The 14,421-nt window shown below is 40.1% G+C and overlaps 1 protein-coding gene across 5 annotated transcripts in view; it reads left to right on the top strand.

Annotated features, from left to right (window-relative positions):
* Positions 1 to 14,421, top strand: part of spryd3 (SPRY domain containing 3) — a 174,766-nt gene that overhangs the window by 44,065 nt on the left and 116,280 nt on the right. The window lies entirely within an intron of this gene.

Below are 14,421 nucleotides of genomic sequence, written 5' to 3'. Positions count from 1 at the left end.
CAACATGTATTTATATATATATGTGTTATATATATATACATATATATGTTATATATATATATATATACTGTATATATATTCATATGTGTATGTGTATGTATATATATAAACATATATATATATATATATATATATATATATATATATATATATATATATATATATATATATATATATATATATATATATATATATATATTACTTAGGCCTTTAAATTCCCTAAGGAACATAGGCCATTGATGAAACTCCTCCATCCCCTTCGTTCTTGTGCCCTCCGCTCCAGTTGTTGCCATGACAGCCCTTGCGCCTTCATCTCCTGCTCTGTGGTTCTTCTCCAGGTGGCTCTAGGCCTTCCTCTCTTCCTCTTGCCTCGCGGGTTCCATGTTAGAGCATGTTTTGTGATTGATCTATTGTGTCTACGCAGTTTGTGACCAATCCAGTTCCATTTCCTCCTCCTGATTTGTGTTTCTATTGTCTTGTCTAGTGAGGTCCCACAGGTTGGCATTGGAGATGGTGTTAGGCCAGTAGATACCTAGAAGGCGACGGGGGCAGCGGTTGAAGAATGTCTGTATTTTGTTGAGTATGTTGGCAGTGATCTTCCAGGTTTCTGAACTGTAGAGTAAGGTGGATTTGACGTTTGAGTTGAAGATTTGCAGTTTGGTCTTGAGTGATATGTTTTTTGCTTTCCAGATTTTATTTAGGATAGTGAATATGGTCCTTGCTTTTCCAATTCTGGCACTGACATCCTCCTCCGTTCCTCCGTCCACAGCAATAATGCTTCCTAGGTATGTAAAGGTGGCAACCTCATCTAACTGGTTATGATCCATGTGTATTGGGGAGTTGTTCTTGTTGTTGATACGCATTAACTTAGTTTTTGATGTGTTGATTTTGAGTCCAAGCGAAGCAGCTGTTGTTTCCAGTTTGCATGATTTCTCCTGCATATGTTGGTGTGTGTGTGGTAGGAGTGCTAAATCATCAGCAAAATCCAGGTCTTCCAACTGCTCGGTCAGGCTCCACTGTACGCCGGTTCGGTTATTGCTTGTTGTTTGTGTCATGGTCCAGTCTATACAGAGGATGAACAGGAAGGGCGAGAGCCTGCATCCCTGTCGCATGTCAGTCAGGACCTCGAAGGGCTCTGACAGGCAGCCTTCATGGAGGACACAACACTGCATCCCTCGGACGGCGTGGCGAAGTTGGTAGAGTGGCTGTGCCAGCAATCTGAGGGTTACTGGTTCAATCCCCACCTTCTACCATCCTAGTCACGTCCGTTGTGTCCTTGAGCAAGACACTTCACCCTTGCTCCTGATGGGCCTGGTTAGCGCCGTGCATGGCAGCTCCCGCCATCAGTGTGTGAATGTGTGTGTTTGAATGGGTGAATGTGGAAAATAGTGTCAAAGCGCTTTGAATTCCTTAAAAAGGTAGAAAAGCGCTATACAAGTACGACCCATTTACCATTTACCATTCTTGATAAGGTTAATCAACTTTGGGGGAATGCCATAGTGAGCCATCACTCTCCACAGCATCTCCCGATCCACACTGTCAAAAGCCTTTTCAAAATCAATGAAGTTGACATAGACAGGAGAGTTCCATTAAATTGACTGTTCAATGACAATCCTGAGTGCGGCTATTAGATCTGCACAGGATCGGTTGTTCCTGAAACCAGCCTGGTTTTTCCTCAGTTTCCCATCGACTGCCTTTTGGATTCTCTCCAGTAGGATGCAGTTGAGCACCTTCCCTGGCGATGAAAGCAGCATTATGCCTCTGTAGTTCTTGCACTCCCTGAGGTCTCCTTTTTTGGGAATCTTGACAATGATGCCATCTCTCCAGTCTGATGGGACATTTTCTTCCTCCCAGATGGTTTGCATGAGTTGGTAGAGCATGCTGGTGGAGGTTTCGATGTCTGCCTTTAGGGCTTCAGCTGGGATCTCATCCGGCCCCTCTGCCTTGCCTCCTCTCAGGGCCCTGATGGCCATCTTGATTTCTGTCTTGGTGGGAGGGTTGCAGTTTATTCCCAACAGGTCTGTGGCTGGTGGGATCTCTGCTGTCAGTTGGGGGGGTTGTCTATTGAGCAGTTCTCTAAAGTGTTCTGTCCATCTCTTTAGTTGGTCCTCCTTGGTTGTGAGTAGTGTACCCTATGTGTTTTTAATGTGTGATTGTGACTGTTGAAACTTGCCTATGAGTTTTTTTGTAGTTATGTAAAGTTCTTTGAGATTGTTTTTCCCTGCTGCCTCCTCTGCCTGTTGTGCCAAATCCTCAATGAACTTCTTTTTTCAATCGCCCTTTGGCTACCAAAGTTAGGGTGATGAATTTAGTAAAAAAAACAATTTTAATTATTATAATTTTATTACAACTACACAAATGACAGGCAAACAATTGATTTTATTTTTTTTTTGTAAATTACTGCATGTCTTGCTTTGGATCCGTACGTGGGGTTTCAGATCTTATCATCTCCCCTTTTTTTTTGTTCTTCTTTCCTCATGCGAATCTGTATAACAGATATTTTCCAGCCTGAGTATAGTCTGATGACTCAATGATTGCTGGGATTTACACAGATAAATAACTCCTCTGCAGCCTGATGCACCTTTTTTCTGCTAAGCACCAAAGTAATTTTTACACATTGCTATTTTATTGAATCCTTGTGATCACTGTTCTGAATGATCGCTGTCTTGGCTGATTTAAAGAGAGGTTGGGAAACAAATGATTGACAGAAAATCTGAGCAAGATATATTTTCTGACTGGTACGCCTTTGATGAGGTCATACTATTAACTGCTAAGCCGCAGAATGCACAGAGATGCTACTGACTTTTCTGCTGTGCAAACTTTGACATCCTGCTTAGTTACAGTTCTCAGGTCATGGATGTGTTTCTACTGTCATCATACCATCATTGTTAGATATTTCACTTCCTGCTGCTTATGTGTTATCCAGTGATTCATGACCATAGTTTTACTTAAAACAGTTCAAACTGTAAATAATTAATAAGTTACAATTTTTGTTTACAATTTTCTGGTACTTTGTGCCACATGTTTTTCTATTACCCCTTTTTTCTACTTGATTAATCATATTCCTCGGTATATAGGCGGTGAATCATCATTCCTAAGCTTTTCTTTCAAAGATGTGCCTCAAATTATAAGCTCCATCTTAGAGTTTGTCATGTCAAGCTAATTTTGGAACATCTAGCTTTGATATTGACCAAAAATGAGCAGAAATTGGGTTAGGCTGGGAGTTTTGGCTGATGTCTCATCACGTAGTTAAACATTATTGAATACATTATATTCTTAAATGGAAACTATTCTGTATCTGCATTTCACAATAGATTTAGTGCATAGGCACTGTAGCCGTTATGTCATATTGCCACTCGTTTCTCTTTTACATAGCTACTGGCTCAGAAACACGTGTTATCATTACGACATACGAGCGGGGGCGGTGGTATTTTTTTATTTCTTTTTTTTTTTTTTAAGAAATACAATCATGTGTGCTTACGGACTGTATCCCTGCAGACTGTATTGATCTATATTGATATATAATGTATATATTGTGTTTTTTATGTTGATTTAATTAAAAAAAAAAAAAAAAAAAATCCCTCAATTGTAACTGCATGTTAGACAGTCGGGACCCACCATGGTCTTGATGTACCCCAATTTTTATTGCATTATTAGTCCCCACAAGCATACATATCTCCCTCACGCTATAGTACACACATCAATAGGGGCTGGAGGTTGGCTGTCGGCTGACCTCCTAATTTTAACGACATAGTGGACACTCTGGCGGCCTTATACACTACCACATCACAAGCACAAGGGTGTTGAGTTTCGGGGGTGCGGCGTGCCCCTCATTGCCTCCTCGGCAGGCCCAGGCTCCGGGGACTGCGGTCTGCTGACCTGCCATTCCCGGGAAGAGATCTTGCTGAGGGTATGAGGTATTGTTATCATTATTTTTTTGTGTGGTGTCGCGCGAGTTTCGCTTCCTTTTGGGCGAGGTCCGTGCCCGTCTGGTCCGGCCTTGCGCTGTGGAGGTCTGTGTTGGTGACTTGATGGGGGGGCAGCGCAGCCCTCTTGTTTGGTGAGGGTGCTGTGTCCCGGTTGTTTGGGCGGTGGTGTGTCTGTGCGGGTTTGGATTGGGGAGTGGAGTCTTTTAGTGGGGCGGGTGTTGATTTTTCTTGTTTGCGGGTTGGCTTTTGAGCTGACTGGCAAGCCGGCGCTGGCTGGTCTCCATTGTCCTCTTGGTGTGTGGTTGTTGGTCATGGTTTTTCGGTCGCTCTGATTTGATTGAGTGGTGCTGGTTGTCTGGGGTATTGCAGCCGTTTTTTCTGCTGAAGGGGTGGGCGGTGGGGCCCAGGGGTGCATATAATCACGTTTCATCAAACATATATTAACGTTGTTCCCCTGGGAGAAACTGGGTAACACACTGACAAAGCTTAACCAATTGTTACTATAACATTCTACAAGGTTAATACAGTTCGCTTCTCTTCTTCCTGTACATTTATCTGCTTTCTTTTGTATTTCAAATTAAATCATTACATATACGTATTGTTGCATTTGAAACAATTATATTGTTGATAATAGAGGTAAATATTATTATTATTCTTTATCAAAAGTGCTATTTATTTTGGTAATTCTGTTGCTCCATTTGTAGTGCAATAATGTTGTTATTGTTGTGTTTGTTGTTGTTGTTGTTGTTGTCTCTCTGTCTTATCCCCCTTTTGTTCCCAAAATTTCCCCCTCTGTCTTCCTTTTTTCCTATTTTTGTCCCCTCCTTCTCTGGTCCGGCTGCGCCAAACAGTAATATAAACCAATTTAATAAAGTCAGATACAAATAAGGCAACAAGAGAAATATCCCACACTTCTCTTATGTGAAGTAAATCTTTACAGAAAATATGGGCATCTACATCAACAATATGATTTGCTTGAGTAGCTGGACAAAAAATTTAAAATAAAATACTTTGTCGCTGCATCGAACATATCAGTGTGTGGGTGTAAAACAATTTTCTTCAGCTAAACTCAGACAAAACCGAGATCATTGTGTTTGGCCCACAGAAGCAAAGAGTAACTATTATCCGTCACCTTGAGAACCTCTCCTCGAAACTTAATAATCAGGTTAGAAATCTAGGTGTAATAATGGACTCAGACTTGAGTCCATTATTTTTACCACCTGAAACACATTGCCACAATCAGAGGAATAATGTCTTAATTAGACTTAGAAAGACTAATCCATGCCTTTGTCTCCAGCAGGTTAGACTACTGTGGGAAAAAAAAGCCACTGAAGTACTTCCAATGCTGCTGCTCTAGTCCTGACTAGAACCAGGAAATACGACCATTAATTATGATTGTTTTTCTAAATTTGTTTTCTGATTTTAATTTTAATTATAATTTAAATTGTTGCCTTCTTTTAATTTTCTGTAAACCACTTTGAATTGCCCTGTGTACGAATTGTGCTCTATAAATAAATGTGCCTGGCTTTGCATAGGCCTACTTCATCACAACATCCAGTTTTGGTGAGCAAAGTATTTTTTCGGCGGCAGAATTTTCGGTGCATCAGTAGTCAATAGTGCACAAATAATAGGCTTTATGTAATATATGAATATATAATTTTAGTTCCAAAGACATAGCGATTGTTGAAGGACCGGAATTGACACTGTGGTGTATTTACTTACATCAATCAATCAATCAATCAATCAATGTTTATTTATATAGCCCTAAATCACAAGTGTCTCAAAGGGCTGTACAAGCCACAACGACATCCTCGGTACAGAGCCCACATACGGGCAAGGAAAACTCACCCCAGTGGGACGTCAATGTGAATGACTATGAGAAACCTTGGAGAGGACCGCATATGTGGGTAACCCCCCCCCCCCCCCCCCCCTCTAGGGGAGACCGAAAGCAATGGATGTCGAGTGGGTCTGACATAATATTGTGAAAGTCCAACACATCAGCGAAAGTCCAGTCCATAGTGGGGCCAGCAGGAACCATCCCGAGCGGAGACGGGTCAGCAGCGTAGAGATGTCCCCATCTGATGCACAGGCTAGCGGTGCACCCCGGGTTGGGAGCAGAGTAGAAAAGAAAAGAAAAGAAACGGCAGATCAACTGGTCTAAAAAGGGAGTCTATTTAAAGGGTAGAGTATACAAATGACTTTTAAGATGAGACTTAAATGCTTCTACTGAGGTAGCATCTCTAACTTTTACCGGGAGGGCATTCCATAGTATTGGAGCCCGAATAGAAAACGCTCTATAGCCCGCAGACTTTTTTTGGGCTCTGGGAAACACTAATAAGCCGGAGTTCTTTGAACGCAGATTTCTTGCCGGGACATATGGTACAATATAATCGGCAAGATAGGCAGGAGCTTGATTGGTAGTATTTTATACGTAAGTAGTAAAACCTTAAAGTCGCATCTTAGGTGCACAGGAAGCCAGTGCAAGTGAGCCAGTATAGGCGTAATATGATCAAACTTTCTTGTTTTTGTCAAAAGTCTAGCGCATTTTGTACCAACTGTAATCTTTTAATGCTAGACATAGGGAAGCCCGAAAATAAAACGTTACAGTAATCGAGACGAGATGTAACGAATGCATGGATAATGATCTCAGCATCGCTTGTGGACAAAATGGAACGAATTTTAGCGATATTACGGAGATGAAAGAAGGCCGTTTTAGTAACACTCTTAATGTGTGACTCAAACGAGAGAGTTGGGTCGAAGATAATACCCAGATTCTTTACCGAGTCGCCTTGTTTAATTGTTTGGTTGTCAAATGTTAAGGTGGTATTATTAAATAGATGTCGGTGTTGAGCAGGACCGATAATCAGCATTTCCGTTTTCTTAGCGTTGAGTTGCAAAAAGTTAGCGGACATCCATTGTTTAATTTCATTAAGACACGCCTCCAGCTGACTACAATCCGGCGTGTTGGTCAGCTTTAGGGGCATGTAGAGTTGAGTGTCATCAGCATAACAGTGAAAGCTAACACCGTATTTGCGTATGATGTCACCTAGCGGCAGCATGTAAATACTAAAGAGTGCAGGGCCAAGAACCGAACCCTGGGGAACTCCGCACGTTACCTTAACATAGTCCGAGGTCACGTTGTTATGGGAGACACACTGCATCCTGTCAGTAAGATAAGAGTTAAACCAAGACAAGGCTAAGTCTGACATCCCAATACGCGTTTTGATACGCTCTAATAAAGTATTATGATCAACAGTATCGAAAGCGGCGCTAAGATCAAGAAGCAGCAACATAGATGACGCATCAGAATCCAGCAATAGATCATTAGTCATTTTTGCGAGGGCTGTCTCCGTAGAGTGATTTGCCCTGAAACCGGATTGAAAAGGTTCACAGAGATTGTTAGACGCTAAGTGTTCATTTAGCTGCTGTCTGACAATTTTTTCGAGGATTTTCGAGATAAACGGAAGGTGGGACACCGGCCGGTAGTTTACCATGAGGTCAGGATCGAGGTTAGGTCTTTTGAGTAGAGGATGAATAACCGCTTTTTTGAATGCTAGGGGAACAGTGCCAGAGGAAAGTGATAAGTTTATAATATTTAACACTGATGGACCTAATAATACAAAAAGCTCCTTGATAAGTTTCCCAGGAATTGGGTCAAGTAAACATGTTGTTTGTTTTGTCCCATTTACACATTTTAACAATTCCTCCAATGTTATTTCATCATAGAGAGAGAAACTATTTTGGAGGGCAGTGTCCGTCGTATATACAGTCGTATCTGTGTTAATAGAACCCAGTTGTAGCTGAGATGCATTGTCTTTAATCTCTTTTCTAATGACTTCAATTTTCTTATTAAAGAAATTCATAAAGTCATCTGCTGAGTGGGTGGAGCTACTGGGAGGAGTGCCTTGTTGGGTTTGCGATGCTACTGTACTAAACAAAAATTTAGGATCATTTTTGTTGAGGTGGATGAGATTTGAGTAATATTTAGCTTTAGCTGAGGTAAGCATGCGTTTATAAGTTATTAAACTATCACTCCATGCTTTATGGAAAACCTCAAGTTTAGTCGCACACCATTTGCGTTCCAGCTTTCTACATGATCATTTCTTGGCTTTAGTTTCTTCTGTAAACCATGGGGTACGCCTTTTAGGGGCCCTTTTTAGCTTTAGCGGTGCTACACTATCAATGGTGTCGCGCAGGGCGTCGTTAAAGTTGTTAGTGAGGTTATCAATAGAGCCCACATAATTTGGGAATGGTGCCATTACCGAAGGCAGTAGGTCAGTAAGAGTCGTCGTTGTGGCAGCATTAATGTTGCGGCTGCTATAGTAGTTATTATTATTATTATTAGTTTGTTGACAATGAGTCAGAACTTCGAATTTTCTAAGGTAATGATCGGACATTACTTTAGTGTACGGGAGTATCGTAACTTTAGAGGTGGTGACACCCCTGACAAGCACTAGATCTATCGTATTACCGTTGCGATGCGTGGGTTCATTTATTATTTGTGTAAGACCACAGCTATCAGTTATAGTCTGGAGCGCCACGCATGGAGGGTCCGATGGGGTATTCATATGGATATTAAAGTCCCCCATTATGATTATATTGTCGGCGTGCGTCACTAGATCAGCAACAAACTCTGATAATTCACTGATGAAGTCCGAATAGGGCCCAGGGGGGCGGTAGATAACAGCCAGGTCGAGAGGTAGCGGTGTGACAAACCTCAAAGTGAGCACCTCAAACGAGTTATATTTATTATTTAGGTTAGGTGTAAAATTATAGTTTTCATTGTATATTAGTGCGACACCCCCTCCCCTTTTAAGAGGACGGGCAACATGTGCATTCGTATAGTTAGGAGGAGATGCATCATTTAGCGCAAAAAAATCATCTGGTTTGAGCCAGGTCTCGCCGAGACCAACGACGTCAAGTTTGTTGTCTCTAATGACCTCATTAACTAATAACGTTTTGGAAGATAATGACCTTATGTTTAAAAAGCCCATATTATAGGTAGTAGGCTGTTTTGAGGATTGTTTGTTGAAATTATCCGAAGTAGCAATATTAACAATGTTGCGTTTATTATGCGTAGTGCACTTTAAATAGTTTCGACCATATCTAGGAATTGATACGACGGGAATTTTCCGATTGTTTGCTTGATGCTGCGATAAACTGAACGCATCATAGTTAGCCACCTCAGTACAATGTGTGACTGCCTCTGACACGGTCACAAAAGAAAAAACATTATGTGAGTTGTGTTTTATTCTAAGAGAATTGCTATGTGTGCAGGGATTATCCAGCCTGGCCCCGGCTAGTTCTAGTTTAAATGACTTCTTACCCGGACACTCCACGCTTCTTTGGTGATTAGCCTTTGTTACATGTTACGTACATTGCGTAAGTTGTTTATGTAAGTGAGTTGAAAAATAAAGCTAACTTAGATCCACGCTGATGTCTGTGTTGCCTCTACTTAACAGCCATACAAAAGATAAGAACCCTCCCTAATATATCACACTATTTCATACAGTATATTACTTAAAACATTTTTCATGTAGAAAAACAAAATTTTTTGAGGTGTGGCGACTTTATTTTATTTTATAGTAGTAGTAGTAGCGATTTCCAGTGTTGGGTTAGTTACTGAAAACCAGTAACTAGTTACAATTACTAGTTACTTTATTTCAAAAGTAACTCAGTTACTAACTCTTACTTACTTACACCAAAAAGTAATGCGTTACCGTGAAAAGTAACTATTTAGTTACTTATTTTCCCCCCCTTTTTTTAAGGCTCCCATTAATGCCCTTTTAGCCTTCATTTCAGTACTGTTATTGCACTGGAGAATAATACAATCTGTTGATCAACTTGACATGCATTTGCATCACTGAACTCAGAAAGCAATGTGGTCTACATACAACACACAAAGACAAAGATATGTTTGAAAGGGCCAATTTATTACAGGCCAGAAAAAATTGACAAAACTATTTTAAATAGCTGCAACATAATGGCACTTTAACTTTAACTCTAAGTAGATAGGATCTTTGATCCAAGACACAACTTACATTTAGGGAGGCGTGCTTTCTGTGGGTGGGGGAAAGCACGCCTCTTCTTTTCCACCGGAGCGCTCCAATAAAACACACTCAGATCTTCAGTTTCTAGCCGATACTACATAAAAATAGCGTAAAATAACGCAGTAACGCATCATGCAGTAACGGTAACTGAGTTACTGTATATAAAAAAATAACGTGTTAGATTACTAGTTACCGCCGAAACGCCGTTACTTAGTAACACGTTAGTCCCAACACTGGCGATTTCCTTGTTTATTTACGGAAACTGTTAAACTTCCTTTGTTTTCACTTTATCGACTTGTGCATGCAAGTGACCTCGACGCCACATTGGGACCTCTGCGTGTTTATACTGGAGTCTGATAAAGATCACATTTTACTTGCAGTGTAAACAGTCAGCTGGAAATAATTTGATTTAAAAAAAAATCTCATTTGGGCCACTTTGGCCTGCAGTGTAAGGAGTAGTATCTGGCTCATCAGACCAGATAATTTTGTTTCTCATGTTCTGAGAGTATTAAAGGTGTATGTTGGCAAACTTTTGACTCGGAAATGGCTTCTTTCTGGCCACTATACTATAGTATACAGGCCTGTTTGTAGGATTTCTGAAGAGATGGTTGTCCTTCTGTAAGGTTCTCCTTTCTCCACACAGGAATACTGTGGCTCTGACAGAGTGACCATTGGGTGGTTGGTGATCTGCCTGACTAGACTAAGATGAGTGCAGCAATGTACTATGACATACTAGATGAAAAACAATGTTTTTCATCCGATCTGATGGAACTTGAGAGGTGCTGCAAAGAGGAATGAGCAAAACTGCCCAAAGATAGGTGTGCCAAGCTTGTGGCATTGTATTTAAAAAGTCTAAAGGGGGAACTGCACTTTTTTGAGAATTTTGCCTATGCATTTAATGGGAGTCACGGTTGTAGCCTTTAAAGCCCTCTAAAACAACTTCAAAACTCTCCATCAATGTTTTATATACACTACAAGTATTTATATAATTTAAGTTCATAATAATATGTGACATGTACAATATTTACTGTATTTTGGTCATTTTAAGCATTGCTGGAGCTGATTTACTCAGCACATTTATTTTCGTTTCCATAGCACTGCACTTCCGACTTCCGGCAACAAATGTGTGTTCCTACTTCCGGAAGCAAACTCTAGTGTGTTACCATGGCAGACATGGTAACAGACAACACAGATGGCTATTTATGGAGAAATAAGGATTCACAACTTTACATTTTTGAACCTAAACATACGGAGAATGAACTACTGCTTCTAGAAGCAAGCACGAAGAAGAAGGTGAAATGTTGGAGCAGACAGAAGCCGAGAGAGTGAGGTCAGCGTTACTTTGACGCTGCAAATGTGGAATTTGGAGCCAAGCTATTTCAACAGAAATGGAGTGCTTACCCAAAATAAACCAGAAAAAGGCCCCTGGCCAGCTGGACCACACGCACAACTGTCCATCGAGTTAGTCACTTTAATATTGATCATGATACACACAGCACGTCATGCGTGTTATCACAACTATATATACTGTCGAGCTAGCTGTGTACAAACAAAACATGAAATGTGGGCTAGGCTAATACTTACAGGTACTGTAATATGATTGTTCATGTTTTCCAGTAAGTACAATTTGGTGTCCTATTGCATTGTGTTGTGAATTACAAACTCAAACGGGATAAGAGTGCTGACGTAGAAGCTGATCGTTTGCCGTAGCTAGCTTTTACGGCCTAACCGAAGTATGCCGATGTGTTACTCCGTTGGAAAAAGAGTTCCTCCGTGTTTGCTCTTACAGTAACAATGTCACTACAGCATGATTATTCTACAGGTTACCGAATGTAAGTGAAGTATTGGTGGTGCTTTATTTGAATGCATTTTTAAAGTTATTTAGAGGTAGAATTGATTGCTCCAATTAGCTGCTTTGCTAGCCACCGAGAACGAGACACATTTTACATGTTAGACTGCAAACAAAAAAACAAAAAAACTTTTGTCTTCTTGTTTCTTATGAGGATTGTAAATGATAAGCAAAATTCCCAAAAAAGTGCAGTTACCCTTTTAAGGTTGTAATTTCTGCCAAAGGTGCATCAACAGAGTATTGAGCAAAGGCTGTGAATACTTCCGTACAAGTGATTTTTTTGTTTTTCACTTTTGATAAATTTGCAAAATCTTAAAAGAATAACTTTTTACATGATCATTATGGGGTATTGTCTGTAGAATATTGAGGACAAAAATGAATTAATTTATTTTTGGAATAAGGCTGTAACATAACAAAATGTGGAAAAAGTGAAACGCTGTGAATACTTTCAGGAAAAGGGTAATCATATGTCTATTGCACCATGCAGCCTACCCCAGATTAGTAATACCACATCTTCTTATACCGTTGAAATGCAACATGCACAGTCCTGCAGTAACTAAACCAGTCTCCATACTGGACAGTCGTTTTTGTTCAAATGAAAAGCATCACTAAGAGAGTTTCAGCATTTAATGCCTAACATATTATCCTTGTTTTCAAAAATTATGATTTTGTAAGTGCAGAATTGGATTTTTCATAATCAAAAACGTATATTTTGATGTATAAAACAAAAAAAATAGCATTATTTCGTCATTAGAACATTTCATTAAAAAATATATGTATCTTGTAACAAAGACAAAACAAACATAAAACTAAAAAAGTTAGTATATCAATGGGATGCCTGTAGCTATAATGTTTTTTTTTCAAATGGAATTCTATATTCTCAGTCTAATAAAGAAGAGGTGTCTACCATTAAAAGTGACATGAAACTGGCACGGCCATGGTAACTGGATGTTACATCTGTCTCCCAGGCAGCAGCCCAACAAAACAAGCCTCGCACACTATCATCACCATTCTCACCCTTCTGAATTATAGGAGGGAGGGAAGCGAGAGCGAGAGATTGTCAGCTATCTCTGTAAGGCATGGTTTGCTCAAGACTATGTCTCTCTCTGCTTCCATTACTCAGCAGCAAAAAAATAAAAATAGGTGTGACTGCCCATCAAACAGCTCCCAAAAGAGCACATGTTTGCAATTCAGTTAGGACAAGGCTGTGGTTAATCAAAGCAGTTCCAAACATTGTCTAGGTTTTAAATGAGCTGCCTTGCTTTCTTTGGGTATACCTAATGCCGGATGAGATGGTGCTATAGTAACTTTTGTTGCCAAATCGAACTCTGGAAAGGTTTTCACCGATTGTGTAAATTATTTAGTATGGTTGAAGTATTTTTTTAATTGTAAAATGTATCTTTGCCTAAACACATAAATTGTGTATTGGCACGTTGCATGTCTGAATTGTTTTCACTATGACAGCTCACTAAAAGCAACAGAGACTAACAGAAAATAGTAATATCTTAATTGAAACACGTCATTTTTTTTAGACCGATAGAAAGGTGTTTATTTTAGGTGTGGCTTTTGAGTGGCTGGCTAGTGAAACCTTGCACACCCAGGTGGGGTTACACACACACATGCATGCACACTCTTGTGTAAGTGTGTGCAAACAAGTCACAATACAGAGGTAATTTTTTCTACCCCCACAGTGTCTGTTATCATAGATTTACAAACGGGGCGTATGGTTAGTTATGCTCTTGTTTGCTCAATCATATGCATGCAAACACATGACACTAGAACATTTCTCAGCCTTATGGCTTTGTGGTTTCCTTGCTGCTCATTTAAGCATCAATTTCCACTGAGCTTCATGTGTTTCAATGATAAAACCTAATATAGATTTGAAAATGATTACATAATCAATGTAGACTCTACATGCACTGTGTTGTGGCTGCCCGTGTTTATTGGGCCATTCAGTGAGGACTTGAATAGGTGTGAAGGTGTCAGTCAAACAAGTTATCCACTCTCTTGCACACATTAGTTGTAAATACTGGATTTTGCTTTTGCAAAATTTGACTCAAATGTGTCTGTTTTATCATTTCAAATGATAACTACAATTACACTAGTAGAACACAGACTTCTGCTAGTAAGTCAGAACTAAAGCACTTCAGCACACCCATGGACTGCTAATAAAACAGAGTGAATAAGAGAACATGTGTCTGGCTTAGTGTCTAAGCTATTTCCTTGGTCATTTAGGGTTGAAGTAAGACATTTTGGTTTACTTGCCATCAAAATTAAATTTAAAGCAGTGTGAAGTCCTTTACAATCGTTGAATGTGTTGCCTTGTTGCTGCATATTATAAAGTATTGTTGGGATACTTTTGATCACAGAGGTCAGTATGAACACCAAGTGAACCAGTGTAACAACTGTTTGGTTGGTAAACCTCACTCCCTAATGCTTAAAGAGCTTGCACTGGACATCGAGTCAACAGCTTGGGCTTTTAACTTGATGCCTAGCGCTCTCACACTCTCATTCGGCAGACCCAGGTTTGAGCCCTGGGCAGAACAGATGCAGGGGCTGGACCAGGCGGTTCACTCCATGACAAAAATGTGTG

This window comes from Entelurus aequoreus, linkage group LG07 (assembly GCF_033978785.1).
Source record: "Entelurus aequoreus isolate RoL-2023_Sb linkage group LG07, RoL_Eaeq_v1.1, whole genome shotgun sequence".
In the NCBI taxonomy this organism is placed as follows: Eukaryota; Metazoa; Chordata; class Actinopteri; order Syngnathiformes; family Syngnathidae; genus Entelurus; species Entelurus aequoreus.
Note: the sequence above shows the minus strand (reverse complement) of the source record. Positions and strands in the feature narration are given on the sequence as shown.